This window comes from Rana temporaria, chromosome 1 (assembly GCF_905171775.1).
Source record: "Rana temporaria chromosome 1, aRanTem1.1, whole genome shotgun sequence".
Taxonomy (NCBI): domain Eukaryota; kingdom Metazoa; phylum Chordata; class Amphibia; order Anura; family Ranidae; genus Rana; species Rana temporaria.
Window position 1 is genome coordinate 379,826,471 of NC_053489.1, and position 16,130 is coordinate 379,842,600.

The following is a 16,130-nucleotide window of genomic DNA, read 5'->3' on the forward strand; positions in this document are numbered from 1 at the left end:
CGCAACATCGATCCGAGACCGATTGGTCAGGAGTAGATATTGTAAGGCTGGCCAGGGGTCACCTGATACCCCAGGCCTCTTTAAATGTGGTTGCTGTAAGTTTTGCGACATGATCTTGGAGGGTCCCTCCGTTCGATTACCAAATGGCCAAATTCATAAGATACGGCAACACATTACCTGTCAGACAAAAGGAGTTATTTACATCATCCTATGTCAATGCGGTAGCTTTTACATAGGAAAGACCATACGCTGTTTTTGGAAGAGAATCAAAGATCATGTGTATTATGCCACTAACGGCCTTCTAAACACCACAATGGGTCACCATGTGGCGTTTAGACACAAATACGAACCATCTCTCTTTAAATTTTCCATTTTGGAAAGTGTGTTTGAAGACCCAAGAGGGGGTAACTTCGATCAAAGGGTGCTCCAATGCGAAGCAAAATGGATCTATCGCCTTCGAGCCAAGTACTTTCCAGGTCTAAATGAAGCTATCAGCTTTAAACCCTTTTTGAATATTTAATCTAAATATTCCCCATGTTTACGATTTTAATTTATTTACTTTTCATCGCCCGTCATACGATAACTCCTATAGTGGCTCAGGTATAAATATTTGGACAAAAGCTCTATGTTTTAGGTATGCATCCCAATATGATGTGGGATGCACCTAACATTTTGAACTATGTGGAAAAATGTAACCCAGTACAACAAGAATGTCATTCAGGGGTGTTTTACCTCCATTTTTGTATACAGATATTAATATACCATCACCATATTGGTGCAATACCAATTAGGAAGTATGTTTTAAGTATAAAAATTATGTTTTCTGTTTTCTAAAATATACGTGATATTGCTATGTATGTTGCATATACATGTTATGTGTTGTTCTTGTGGCGTTACGGTGGAACCATCCATCCATCCAACTCTTTTGTTCTTTATTTACTATTTTTGGCTGATGTGCTACTTACATCATTGGCATAAATATGGATAACTCCATTGTTGGGTTTATTACCACACAGAGTCATCTCTGTTTCCCCTGCTATAAATTTTTCCCTTTCTGTTTCTTTTCCCTTTTCTAGTCCAAGCTCTGCTGCTCTATCGGAACTGTTGTAACATTGCAGTAAAAAATGTTTGGCTATATGCCAGGGATGACTGTGATATGCTCTGTGATCGGTTATACGGTTATTGCATTTATGCGATTGCTGCCGTTTAGCGCTGCCAGTTTGTGGCCATCTCTATATATGAGTAGTTGTGACATAGGTATGTGTGATTGTAGCGGGATGCTCTTTCATATGGGTATATGGGCTCTGGATTAACAGCATATGTCCAGCACGATATTGCCACGCCTATGACACACCCACTCCTTTCCACCCCATGCACCTACTAACATTATCCCATATGTGTATTGTAGGCGGTGTCTGTCTGAGTGAGTGGCTTACAGCCAATGCTGACATGTCCCGGCTCTTGTCACGCCCACGACAAACCTTCCCCATTGGCCCTACACACTAGCGAATATCACTGTGAGGATGGGCCGCTGGGAATATGGCGCGCGGCGATGACGTCATGATGTCATGTCGCTTCTCTAAGCATATTTAAACTCGGCTGACTCTGTCAGCCGTGTACACAGCACAGGCTGTGACCCTGGGGCACACACGGTCGCCGCTTTACAATTGTAAGTACTTGGACCTTTGAATCTTCACAGTGACAGTCTAAATGTCCCTTTCTGCCTTGCTTTGTTCTATTTGGTTTTCTCCTGGACGATGTTATTCATTGTTTGCTCTGCTCTTATAGAAGCACCTGATTAGATGATCTCCACTGATCAGGATATGCTACCAGCCTGAATTTAACTTTGGATACCTTTATGTATGTTTACGTTAGAGCGACTACCTGCCCCAGTTTTAAGTCCCTTATAGGGATATTCAGGTATTTATCTTTTGCCCATGCCCATACCGTTCTATATGCCTATTCATGACCATATTATGGATACATGGATGTGTCTTTTGCTATTGTGGTTAACCATACACTTATTCAATCCCTTTATATTTGTCTTTCTACAGAACAGGGGTTTTGTTTTTGCTGTATATACCCCTTCCATATATTTATTTTTGGTTCTGGATCTGATTGTCCAATTTTTTACATCATGAAACCACTACCATAGATGCATAAAGCTTGGATTATTGGTACGTTATGTTATTTTATTAACACCATCTATCCACCTGCCCTATTAGTCCTCTATAGGCTTGGGGCTAGTACCAGTTAACCCTTGGGGTGCTTACTTACTTGTTTTCTGCTTTTTCTTTTTCCTACTTATTCCGCTCTTTATTTCTATTTCCTTTACTCTTTATATAGCAAGGGGATACATATTTCTACTCTGTATATATGTATTCTTTTTTGAGATTCATATATATTTTGGTTTTATATTTATATGTCTCTTTTTATATATCTTTGATAGATGACCATTTTTGGTACCATTAAATGCGACATTTAAATAATTCCACAATAATTGTGCATACTCCCTATATGATCGGAGTGTCTTGGATGGATGCACCTACTGTGATGCATCAGGTGACGTAACTATGTGATGTAACCTCTGTCTGTTTATCTTCTCCGTTTTTGAAAAAATCAATAAGTTTATTTTTCTCTTGTAAAATCATTTCCATTGGTCTTTATGTTGTACTAATGTTATGTATATTGTTCCAGATTTTGAAACAATATTTAATTATTATCAAAAAATCCTGTTTGTCTCGTCCTGAAGAAGCCCCACAGCGAAACGCGTAGGCGACTTCATAGGATTCATTTACCACCCACGACTTTCTAATCCAGATGGTTTTATTTTGATTATATTTATTCACTTTTCAATATACCATTATTATTATGTAAATGTATTTTTCCTATTTTTGTAATAAACAATATATTTTTATATACTTCCTCTTGCCTCAAAGTCCGACCTTTACTCATTCGAGAACAAGCCAGCGGGGTCGGCAACGAGACAAGCAAAAGTACAAGGCATAATCAGAGCATCCACAAACAGCATTAACGGAAACCTATCCTAAGGCAAGGACAGGAATGGGAAGTGGGAATATATAGGGACACTAATGAGAACACTGCTAACAGCTGGTGCCAGGGTGGAGCAAGTCATCCCCACTAGTGAAAAAGAACATAACTAGGATGCTAACATAAAACCAGTACACTGGTGGTTCAGGACATAGGAAAACCGTCTAAGAACCTGGGATCAAATCCCAGACACGGCGTGACAGTACCCCCCACACAAAGATGCCCCCAAACCTATTTGGGTTTGGACTTGGGTTTGGATGGGTGCCTATCATGGAAGGACTTGACCAGCCGAGGGGCATGAACGTCACAAGCAGGCATCCAAGTCCTCTCTGCAATGGAATAGCCCTTCCAGTGCACTAAGTATTAAAATTGTCTACCCCTACGTCAGGAATCCCGAATTTTGCTAACTTCATACTCTTGATGGTCATCAGAGACTGGAGAGGGACGTCTGGAAGGGAGAGAGAATCTATTCTTGACAAAGGGCTTAAGCAAATATACATGAAACGTATTGGGAATGCGAAGTTGAAGGGGCAAGCGTAGTTTATAAGCCACAGGGTTGACCTGACAGAGAATGCGAAAAGGTCCTATAAAGCTAGGACCTAACTTGGAGGAAGGTTGTCGCAGTTTCATGTTCTTGGTGGACAACCAAACCAGCTGATTAAGACGATAGCGGGGTGCAGGTTTTCTGTGACAATCTGCATACCCCTTGTATCCATGTACTGACTGAAGCAGAACCTTTCTGATGTTTCTCCAGTGCGTAGTCAATCTTGACACCATGTTGGCTGCCGCAGGTACCTCTCCAAAGGAAGACTGGAAGGGGAGAACCCTGGGTTGATACCCAAAGGCAGCTTGGAAAAGGGAACATCTAAGGGAAGAGTGCCACTGCGAATTGTGTGCTAGTTCTGCTAGAGGTAACATCTCGCTCCAGTTGTCATGTTCCGCATTGATATAACCTCGTAGGTAGATCTCCAAATCTTGATTGACCCTCTCTGTCTGGCCATTAGATTGGGGATGGTATCCAGAGAACAGGGAATTCTTGATCCCCAGATGTTTGCAAATGGCCCTCCAGAACGAGGAAATGAATTGCGGGCCTCTATCGCTAACAATATCAACAGGGATGCCGTGTAAGCGGATGACATTCTCAATAAAGGATAAAGCCAAGCTTGGAGCAGAAGGTACAGTAGTGTGGGCATGGGAATGAAATGGGCCAACTTAGAAAATCGGTCCACTACCACCCAAATGACGGCATTCCCACTGGAGGTAGGCAAGTCCACGATAAAATCCATGCTGATATGAGTCCAGGGAGCACGAGGGACAGGTAATGGTTGAAGTAGACCTAGAACAGAATGATGCATTTTTATGGCAGCACAAACTGAACAGGCTCTAACAAAGGCAATAACATATTTTTTTAGAGTGGGCCACCAAACGAGGGGCTTCAAGCATAGGAAGGTATGATTGATACCAGGGTGTCTGGATACCTTCTGGCCATGGGCCCATTGTAACACTTCTTTTCGTAATTCTAGGGGAACAAACAAGGTATTGGGCAGAACTAAAAGATAAGAAGGTGCTGGAGACTGTGCAGCCAACAAGTTCCTTTGTAAAGCAGTATCCAGTTGAGCAATAATTCATTCGGGAGAAACAAAATGATCAGGGGGTATTTGCAGATTCTCACAAGGGAATTGCCGAGACAGGGCCTTGGTGTTCTTGGTGCCAGGAATGTACGTCACGACAAAGTTGAACTGGGTGAAGAAGAATGCCCAGCGGGCTTCTCTGGGATTCAGTCTTTGGGCCTTCTCTAAGTAGATAAGGTTCTTTTGGTCAGTTTGAACCACAACAGGAAGTTCCGTACCTTCTACCATTCAGAAAATGCAAATTTTATAGCTAAAAGTTCTCTATTCCCTATGTCATATTTTTGCTCTGTAGCGGAGAACTTAGAGAAAAAGGCGTCCGGATGCAACTTGTTAGAAGTGGGTTCTCATTGGGATAATACTGCTCCGGCCCCTACTTCGGAGGCATCAACTTCCAAGAAATATTGAGCCAAAGGCTGAGGATGGCGAAGAACAGGAGCAGAGCAAAAAGCAGATTTTAGAAGGTCGAAAGCCTCCAGAGCTTCAGGAGGCCACTGAGAGCATTTGGTCCCTTTTTTAGTGAGGGCGGTGATGGGAGCCCAAATTTTGGAGAAGTTCTTGATGAATTTGCTGTAGTAGTTACAAAATCCAATAAAACAATGTATTTCCTTGAGGTAGAAGGTCTAGGCCATTGTAAGATAGCATTGAGTTTCTTGGAGTCCATTAGATGAAATTATATAACCAAAGAAAGGTATTTCTGATTGTTCAAAAGAGCACAAAAGAGTCAAGTAGATCCCTGAAAATATCATTCACAAACTCCTGAAATACCACAGGGGAGCATTGCAAAGCCCAAAAGACATCACAAGACACTCATAATGCCCCCTTCTGGTATTAAAAGCTGTCTTCCATTCATCTCCTACTTTAATTTTAATGAGGTTATATGCAGACAATGGCCCAGATTCTCAAAGGAGATATGACGGCGTATCTCTGAGTCCGAGCGGTCGTATCTATGCGCCTGATTTTTAGAATCAGTTACGCATTGATTTGTATTAGATCCGACCGGCATAAGTCTCTTACGCCGTCGGATCTTAACTGCATATTTATGCTGGCCGCTAGGGGCGTGTACGCTGATCTACGCCTAGAAATATGTAAATCAGCTAGATACGCAAATTTACGAACGTACGCCCGGCCGACGCAGTACAGATACGCCGTTTACGTTAGGCATTTCCCGGCGTAAAGTTACCCCTGCTATATGAGGCGTACATGCGGCGTACCATTGTTAAGTATGGACGTCGTTCCCGCGTCGAATTTAGAAAATTTTACGTTGTTTGGGTAAGTCGTCCGTGAATGGGGCTGGACATAATTTACGTTCACGTCGAAACCAATACGTCCTTGCGGCGTACTTTGGAGCAATGCACACTGGGATATTCCACGGACGGCGCATGCGCCGTTCATGAAAAACGTCAATCACGTCGGGTCACAAGTTATTTACATAAAACACGCCCACCTGTTCCACATTTGAATTAGGCGGGCTTACGCCGGCCTATTTACGCTACGCCGCCGCAACTTACGGAGCAAGTGCTTTGAGAATACTGCACTTGCCCTTCTAAGTTGCGGAGGCATAACGTAAATAGGATACGTTACGCACGCACAAAGATACGCCGATCTACGTGAATCTGGGCCCAAATATCCAATTTGGAGAAGATCTTTGACCCCTGGACACGGTCAAACAGCTCGGTAATTAAGGGCAACGGATACCAATTTTTTACAGTAATACGGTTGAGAGATCTGTAGTCAACGCAGGGTCCTCCATCTTTTTTCTCCACAAAAAAGAACCCTGCTCCCACAGGAGAGGATGAAGGTCAGATGAAACCCTTCTTTAGATTGTCTTCAATGTATTCCTCCATTGCCTTTGTTTCCGCAAGGTTAAGAGGATAGGTTCTCCCCTTAGGAAGTGGAGGACCGGGAGGCAAGTGGATCTTTCGGAACCGTCGGAATCTAAAGACTCTTAACCAGCGTTGCATCAAGAAATACCCCACCTGCACTGGAAGCAACAAAGGCAACGGTGGAGTAGACAGAGGCCTAGAGTTCTGCGTTTGGTACGTTTACCGACAAACGCACAGCCCCTACATCCATGAGTTTTACCTCAAACCCAGCAGTTGGCGGAAAAAATTGTCTCTGACGCTCCCTCTCAGACTGGCGTTCAGAGAAGCGAGTGTCCACCAGGATACACAAATTGATGAAATCCTCCAATGCCACAGGGATCTCACGGTAAGTTAATTCGTCCTTAATGCGTTCCACTAGACCTCTGCGGAAGGCGGCCTTAAGGGGGTAACTATCCCAGGTAGTCTCTGCCGCAAGGGTGCAGAATTCTATGGCATAAGATGCTACTGTGCGTTTACCCTGTTGTAAGTAAAGAATACTGGCCTCAGCTGCCCTTACTCTGCCAGGAACGTCAAATATTCTCACAAAGGTTTGCACAAATGTGGGGTAATCAGTAAGTACAGGAGAATCTTTCTCAAGAAGTGGTGACACCCAGGAAAGAGCTCTGTCCTTAAGCAAGGAAATAATGAATGTCACCTTGCAACCAGCAATGGTTGAGGAATCCCCTGCAATCCAAGGGTTTTCCATCATACTTATCGGGGAGAGGTATCTTTGGAGCGGGAGAACCCTTGGGTTTAGGCACAATTAGGCAGGTTCTCCAACCCCAGACTTAGGGTTTTTTGGTGTAGCAGGACTAGTACCATGTGCCGAGGCCAAAGAAGATAACAGAGTAGTGATGGCACCCAATTTCTCCTCCAATGACTGTACATGATTACCCAACATCCGACCCTGTAGAGACACTGCCTGCACCAGCTCGCTGAGGTCCATCTGGCTTTAGGATGATGTCAGGTCTGCCAGGAGACTACAACCATCCCTCCGCTTTCCTGACCAGTAGTCTTGTTATCCTGATGTCAGGTGGAGGGACGGCTGAGATCTCCTGCAGCCAGGAAATAAGGAACCGCTAAGGTAGGTGCAGATAGCCTAACCACAACCCCCAGCAACAACTCACGGTTCAAAGGCTGTAGACAGGAACCCAGGAGGGAATAGGACGATCCAAGAGCGCAGTCAAACAAACCAGTTAGGGTCGGCAGCAAGGTATACCAGGTCCATGGGAAAATCCAGAAATCATAGTTAAGATCAAGCCAGGCGGAGGCGTGGCTGAGCATGGCAGTGTGAGACGCTGTTGCAGCGTGTGTGCCGGCGTCCTAACATGGCTCTACTGAGGAGCGCGGGAGGCTTGTGAGGCATCCGGACCGTGCGGGCTGAGGCTCGGGCGGCACCTACCTACCTACATTTAGGCGAGTGTTGGACTGCCGGGGATCCCCGCTGCTGTCGCTGTCGCGCTGCACCGCCAACTCAAGCTGACTCACGCTGACAAGCGGGGAGGAGGAGGAGGAAGCGAAGTGAGAAGAGAGCGAGGACTAACTGATGCCTGGGTAGATAAACTGGAGGAAGTAATCGCACTACAACATCAGAGACTGTTAACACTACAGTGATGCCGCGTACACACGGTCGTTTTTTGTGATGAAATAAAACGACGTTTTTTATCATGAAACAAAACAACGTTTTTCAAACTTCATTTTAAAAAACAACGTTTCCTACACACCATCATTTTTTCAAAATGCTCTAGCAAAGCGCGGTTACGTTCAGCACGTACGACGGCACTCTGTTCCATTCAAGCTCGCTTCATAACTTGCTTCTGAGCATGCGCAGGTTTAAAAATGTCGTTTTAAACGTTGTTTTGCCCACACACTATCATTTTAAATGGCACAAAAAACGACGTTTTGAAAAACGACACAAAAAATTGAAGGTGTAGGGGATTGTTTTTTTCACTGGTTTTGCACTGTTTCTCACTGTGTGTTGATATCCGTAGGAATGTTATTAATATGATAGCAGTATGGTAATGCTGAGAGTCACTAGCTTTTTGGGGTAGTAGAATTGGGTGGCATAAGAGGGTGGGATAATTAAAGGGGAAGAGACAAGAGAAAGAGAGGGATAGCTACTGGAGAGTGGAGTAGCAGGGGGTAGAGGAGTAGGAGGGTGGGAAATCTAATGGGGTGTAGGATATTAAGGAAGTAGGTTAATAAGAACACTGATAATCTGAAACTGGACCTGATGGTCTTGCCGATTCACAGGGGGAGAAGGGGGTGAATTAAGAGGTAAAAGAACATGGGCAAGGGGTCATGGTAAAGGGGATAAGGGGATTAGAGATTGGGGTTACACAAATGATATTTCAAGGTTTTGATAAGGAAAGGGGGGGGGCGGAGGGAGTGGAGGAATAAGGGGGGGAGGGGTGAACCAGGTGGGGTAGGAGAGAGATGGGGTGACGGTTTAAATGATAACACAAAGGGAAGGAAGGATTAATGAGGAAGAATCTGAAGAGAGTATTGCTTTGGTACTAAGGATGTATAGTAATACAATGGTTAAGATATAGATCATATAAAGAAGAGAGAAATTTGGTTAAGAAAAGAAAATAGAGGGCCATGTATGGGGACGCCGGGCACTAGCACTACCCTGTTCTACAGCACCCCCACGTTAAACGCCTCTCCTCCGGGTGCAGGATAAGCCAGAGGCGTTTTTTTTTTTTGTGGTGGCCCGGTCTCTGAGGGGACACCGGGAGACTTCAGACGCGAGAAGGTAATCCTCGCGGAGGAGGGTAGGGTTTTTTTTTTCTTTCTTCTTGGTCTGTTGGCTGGCATACCCCACCTCCCCCCCTCCTGATAGTTTACCCCAGCAAGAAGGATAAAACATGTCGAATATAACATTTACCTTGTATAATGTTAAAGGGCTAAATATTCCTGAAAAAAGAGTACGATTGCTATCAGAAGACTTAAATCACAGGTTATCTTTATACAAGAAACTCATTTTAAGGGAGGAAAAATTCTGAACCTGAAAAATCGTAGGTTCTCGATAGTATACCATAGTACATCACAAAACTCGAAATCATGCGGGGTATCTATCTTGTTATCTAAACAAGTGGCGTGGAAGGAATCTGCAGTGATTAAAGATGAAGTGGGATGTTTGTTAATAGTTAAAGGAATACTAAACCAACAGAAGACCACGTTGGTAAATATTTATTTACCAAACGTTGATCAGATAAATTACTTAGAATCATGTCTACAAATGGTCCATCAACACAGGGAGGGAATACTGGTGATAGGTGGTGATCTGAATCTGGCCCTGGATCCTATAAAAGGGGTCACCTGTCATATATTAAATTAAGAAAAGCTAAAAAAACTCCTACAAGAATTACAATTGATCGATAGTTGGAGGATGACTCATGCACAGGAGAGGGATTACACGTTTTTCGCAGCTAGACACGGGACATACACTAGAATCGACTACAAAATATAAGTTAATTAGCAGTGAAAAGTGCAAGTGCAACTAATAGAACAAGCAATTGATCCAAATAGATGAGCTAATTAACTTATATTTTGTAGCGACCTTTTTTCAATTAAAAATACATTTTTTTGTATATCCTTGTGTCTTGAGTATAGCCTGCTTTTACCTACAGTAGCCCCCTTTGCTCCCGGGATACCTCCACTCTGGGGGTCTCCCTAGGGCACCTTCTTTTTGTTGTGCCTGATGGGTTTAGCTTAACATACTATAGGATGTTTGTGGAGAAATTAGCACAAAGATTTACAACAGCTTTTAAAGTGGAGGTTCACCCTAAAAACTATTTTTTTAACATTAGAGGCAGCATAGTAAGGGCATATACTTTTGGAAAGTTTTTTTTTTTCTCCGTACTTACCTTTATATTCTGATTTGGTCCAGGGCTTCCGCGTTCTGATGACTCCGGGACTAGGCGTTCCTATCCCAGGCTCAGGCTTCCGATGCTTGCGGGACTGGGCGTTCCTATCCTTTCGTTGGATGATTGACGGCTTGTGAAACAAGTGACCTGTCGCACAACGCGCGTCACCAGATTTCCGGAAATACCCAAGCTAAGAGTCGGCACTATACGGCGCCTGCGCCTGCCGTGTATAGCTGACTGCGCAGGCGCCGTATAGTCCCGAAGTGCAGCTCGGCAATTTCCCGACATCTGGTGACGCGCGTTGTGCGACAGGTCACCTGTTTCACAAGCCGTCAATCATCCAACGAAAGGATAGGAACGCCCAGGCCTGCAGTCATCGGAACCCGGAAGCCCTGGAGAAAAACAGAATATAAAGGTATGTACAGAGCAAAAAAAAATAAAAAATACGCTGAATGTAAATGCCCTTACTATGATGGATCTAATGTGTGTAAAATAAAATAAAAAATTTGGGTGAACCCCCGCTTTAACTCACTGCGGGAAGGAAAAAAAATACCAAACGAAACATTGTTGGCACATATAGTAGTTATTCCAAAAGAAGGGAAAGACCCTTCGCAATGTGCCAGCTACCGTCCCATATCATTGTTGAATGTGGACTTAAAGGTATTTACTAAGATTCTCGCCACAAGGTTAGTAGAATGTATTCCAGATTTGATACACCCAGATCAAGTGGGATTTATACCAGGTAGGGAGGGGAGAGAGAATACACAGCGAGTGGTAAATGCAATATATCTAGCACAAAAAGAAAAGAAGCCAATGATATTAGTAGCTAGTGATGCAGAAAAAGCATTTGACCGAGTGGAATGGTCGTTTCTAAAAGCAACGCTGCAACACATAGGATTAGAAGAAGGGATGATGAGCTGGTTCACAAATTTATACTCACAACCACGCGCGAAAGTTAAAATAGAAGGTAAGATATACGACCCATTCGATATTCGAAATGGGACAAGACAAGGATGCCCACTATCGCCCATAATTTTTGTCTTGACTATGGAGCCTTTCCTAAGGAAAATTCGTGCTAATGTAAACATCAGGGGGGTAGCATCTCCAGTTATCTCCCTACCACCCCTACTGGCAGAAATAAGAGAGTATGGAAATCTGTCCAACTTTAAAGTCAACTATGAGAAAACAGAAGCACTAGGAATAGAAGTAAAAGCGGAAATATTGGAGCAGATTAAAACTAATTTTGACTTTAGGTCGACAGATTCCCATATAAATGATCTAGGAACAATGATTACAGGGAGCTTAAATAGACTATTTGAATTTAACCATGCAATGTTGGCTAGGCGAATAAAATCAGACCTAGATAGATGGGATAAAGGAACCTTCACATGGTTTGGGCGGATAAACATATTAAAGATGAATGTGCTTCCAAAAATGTTATATTTAATACAGGCCTTACCAATCAAGATTCCACAAAGTTTTTTAAGAGAACTAAGATCAAGATTCTTGAAATGTATATGGGCAGGGAAACCAGCAAGGATAAGTAGGACTATTTTGTCACTACCTAAGGGGGAAGGAGGGATTGGATTCCCAGATTTGATAAAATATCAGGAAGCAGCTCATCTAACCAAAGTTGTGGAGTGGTGTGGGCGGAATAAAAAACCCTGGATAAGAATGGAACAAGCGATGGTAGAGGTTCCACTAGAAGGACTGGCATGGACCCCAGATAGTGAAATAACAACAGAGGTAAAGAAACATCCAATGGTAGGAGCCACTATACGGATTACTAAAACGATTTTTGAAAAAACGATGACGTCAAAATACCCAAGCCCATTGACACCGATTTTAGGTATTGGTATGGTAAAAATCTATGCGCCACGGCTGGAATGACCAAAGGTGAAACCAGTAACAAAAATAGTGAACTAAACTAAATAAGCAGCTCCCCAAATTCAGGTGACTGAAGAGTAAATGAAAAAGGTGAGGGAAGGGGCGCTAGGTCAAATAAGTAATAAACATATATAATACAATAATCCAAAGTGATAAAGTCCATATATGATGCAATATATATGATCCAAACATGTGCAAAAAAAGGAAATACATTTGTGATCAAAATGTCCTTCTTAAAGAAATCTTGTGAGAAAGGTCTGTATCTTGAATAGACAGTGTAGCCTCCACCAGATAAATGACATTCACCCGACGTGAATAAATAAATTGGCTCCTTACCAACTTGAATGGACCCTTTAACTAAAAAGAGGTCAAATCAGCCTGCGTTACACAAGGTAAACATGGTATGTGCAGATATGGGAAATCCAATCAATGATGTCAGTCCTGGGTATAGATCTCACATCCCATCGAATATAAAAAAGAAATGCCGCAATAGTATAACACCGTTTTTTGTTAAAATCAATAAAAAAACAGGACAGCCAAATGGCTCCTTACTTGATCTGGTGCCAAAGTCCCGGCACTGAGGCTACTGTGCGTGGTATCGAATGCAGAGATCGGGTCTCTGTGTGTCTCCGTGTGTGGCGTGCATTCCACCTCCACCAGCAAGACCCGGAAGTAGCGTGCGTCAGCGTGACCAGCGCCTCATTGGTGTCATATTACAGGGATGGAGATGCGATTTTGATATTTTTTTTATTTTTTTTTTTTTATATTTTATTTTTATTTAAAGTATTTCATATTACATATAAATATCAACACCATTGCATCTCCAATAGGTGAACTCTCATTTAAATTTTTTCTTTTAATCATCCTTTATTTGATTTTAAACAGCAAAAAACAGAAATTCACAAAGACCCAAGAGGCATTCCTCTGGTTTAACCCTCTCATTTTACATAAGTCAGGGATATCAACATAAAATTCATCAAAACAAGAAAAATAAAACTCAAAGAAACATTTCCCCAACATATCATTCCCCATGAATACACGAGGAAGAAAACAATCGCCATACATTTTAGGTATTCTTATCTTATCCTAATTCCCTTCCCCTCTATCTGTTATCTGAGGGCCGCTCTTTACTCTGATACCACCTTCTTTGCAATAATACTATTTGTCCCTTTCCTAGCGGGATGCCCATGTCCCGCCAGAATCAGGGCAGTTAAACTGTCTCTCTCTGTTTCGCTTTACTTTACCTCCCTTATACCCCCCTTCCGTAATCTGTCCCCCCAAAAAAAAACAAAAAAACAAAAAAAACAAACAAAAAAAAAACAAAACAAAAAAACAAAGAAGAAAGTTTGTCTCCCCCCCTGACCCCACAGCGGCCACCCCCTCTCAATCCGCATCCATCAGGGCCTTTCCCTCCTCCGAATATCTAAATATATTCCATTCCTCCCATGTTTCTAGATATATCTTCTGCTTCTGCCTTGAAGTCCATACTAGGTCCTCCATTCTATTCAGGTCTTCCACTCTAGTAAGCCACATCTTTACGGATGGGGCCCGTGCCCGCTTCCACAGTCCTGGGATGCAAGCCCGGGCCGCGTTCAATAGATGGCACACGACTGATTTCCTGTATTGCCTCACTGGTATCTCCACATTTTGTAGTATAAAAAAAGACCACTCCTCTGGTAATTGTTCCCTACAAAATCTTTGGGTTATTTCCCTGACCTTTCTCCAATAGCTTAGAATCTTGGGACAGGCCCAAAAGATATGCATTAGGGTTCCTCCTTTCTTACCACATCTCCAACACCTGTCTGTTATTTCTGGGAAGCATTTATTCAGTATCTCCGGGGTCCGATACCACTGAGATAGTATTTTATAGTTCATCTCTTGTGTCTTTATACACATGGATGTTTCAAAGATATTCCTTACTATCTTAGTCTTTTGATCTTCTGTGAAGGGTTTTCCCAAATCCCGTTCCCACCTATTAAAGAAGGGCATTTGATCATCCTCTGTTGGGGTATTTAATAATTCACCAATTCTTGATAGGGAGTGTCGTAAGATCCCTCCCCCACTACAGTATCTCTCGAACCGTGTCATTCTTCGACCATATCTAGCTGCTGGTTTTAGAGAGTCCAAGAAATGGCGCAATTGGAGAGATCTCCAGAAATCCAACTGGTAAGGAAAGTCTTCCCCTTCCAACTCCTGCCTGGTAATCCATCCACCTTCCCTCAAAAAGTGCGATGCTTGGAACCACCCTTGCTCCATCAGTTTACTAAAGGGTCCGTTCATTAACCCTGGTTCAAACTGCGGGTTTCCCAAAATTGGAAAAAGTGGTGAGTCCTCCGTGGACAGTACCCCCCTCACGAACAGCTTATGTGCTACCCGCAGGGTGGGGCCTATCAACGGATGGCTCTTGGTATCTGATGGAAGCCCCCGGTAACACCATGCCGCCCGCTGCAAGTTACCGTCGCATTGATCCTGCTCCAGCCCCGGCCATAACTTTTCTCCAGCATGCCGACTCCAATCAATAAGTCGGCACAATAATGCCGCTTGATAATAGCGATAGATGTCTGGTGCAGCTATTCCTCCATCCCGTTTGGCCAATGAGATTATGCGGGCCTTAATTCTTGGACGTTTGTTTGCCCATATAAACCCACTAATAAGGGACTGTGCTTGCCTAAAAAAAGATCTGGGTATTTCAATCGGGAGGGTCTGAAAAAGGCACAGAAATTTAGGTAGTATGCTCATTTTAATGATGCTAGATCTTCCAAGCCATGAATGGAATCCCCTCCGCCAACCATCCTGGAGGGCCCGTGTTTTGAACAGCAAAGGCAAAAAATTAAGTTTAAAAACTTGTGTTAAGTCCGCCGGAATAGAGGTCCCCAAGTACGTAAGAGAGGTATCAGACCATTTAAATCTAAATTTTGATTTCAATATCCTTAATTCTCTCTCTGGGATCGCCACTCCCATCGCCTCCGATTTATCGTAGTTAATCTTGAAATTTGACAGCTCTCCATACACACTTAGTTCTTGTTCCAGGTTAGGAAGGGATTCTTATCATGTCGTCAGCATAAGCTGAAATTTTGTATTCTGTACCTTTCAAAGACACCCCCTTAATATCAGGGTTCAGTCGAATCCGGCTCAGCAGCGGTTCAACAGTCAGGGCAAACAATAACGGTGATAGGGGGCAACCCTGCCTTGTCCCGTTTGAGAGTTTAACCACTTGCCGTCGCCGCACCGTCATAATACGTCCACAAGGTGGCTCTCCTAGGCGAGAGCACGTATTATGACGTCCTGCCTTTTAGCCGCCACTAGGGGCGCGCGCGCGCCCCCCGCTCGCCCCCGACTCCCGTGCGTGTGCCCGGCGGGCGCGATCGCCGCCGGGCACACGCGATCGCTTGGTACAGAGTGGGGAACGGGAGCTGTGTGTGTAAACACACAGCTCTCGTTCCTGTCAGCAGGGGAAATGCTGATTTTCTGTTCATACAATGTATGAACAGAAGATCAGTGTTTCCCCTAGTGAGGCCACCCCCCCCCCCACACAGTAAGAACACACCCAGGCATACTTAACCCCTTCCCCGCCCCCTAGTGTTAACCCCTTCACTGCCAGTGGCATTTTTTTAGTAATCTAATGCATTTTTATAGCACTGATCGCTATAAAAATGCCAATGGTCCCAAAAATGTGTCAAAAATGTCCGAAGTGTCCGCCATAATGTCGCAATACCGAAAAAAAAATCGCTGATCGCCGCCATTACTAGTAAAAAAAAATATTAATAAAAATGCCATAAAAATACCCCCTATTTTGTAAACGCTATAACTTTTGCGCAAACCAATCAATA

General features: G+C 43.4%; 1 protein-coding gene and 1 long non-coding RNA gene across 3 annotated transcripts in view; one reads left to right on the forward strand and one right to left on the reverse strand.

The window, feature by feature from the left end:
* Window positions 1–16,130, reverse strand: part of UBXN6 (UBX domain protein 6) — a 479,989-nt gene that overhangs the window by 37,324 nt on the left and 426,535 nt on the right. The window lies entirely within an intron of this gene.
* Window positions 1,474–2,856, forward strand: LOC120911374. Its single transcript, XR_005742163.1, has 5 exons — window positions 1,474–1,669; window positions 1,789–1,920; window positions 2,055–2,177; window positions 2,450–2,562; window positions 2,698–2,856. It is a non-coding gene; the product is annotated as an uncharacterized LOC120911374 (long non-coding RNA).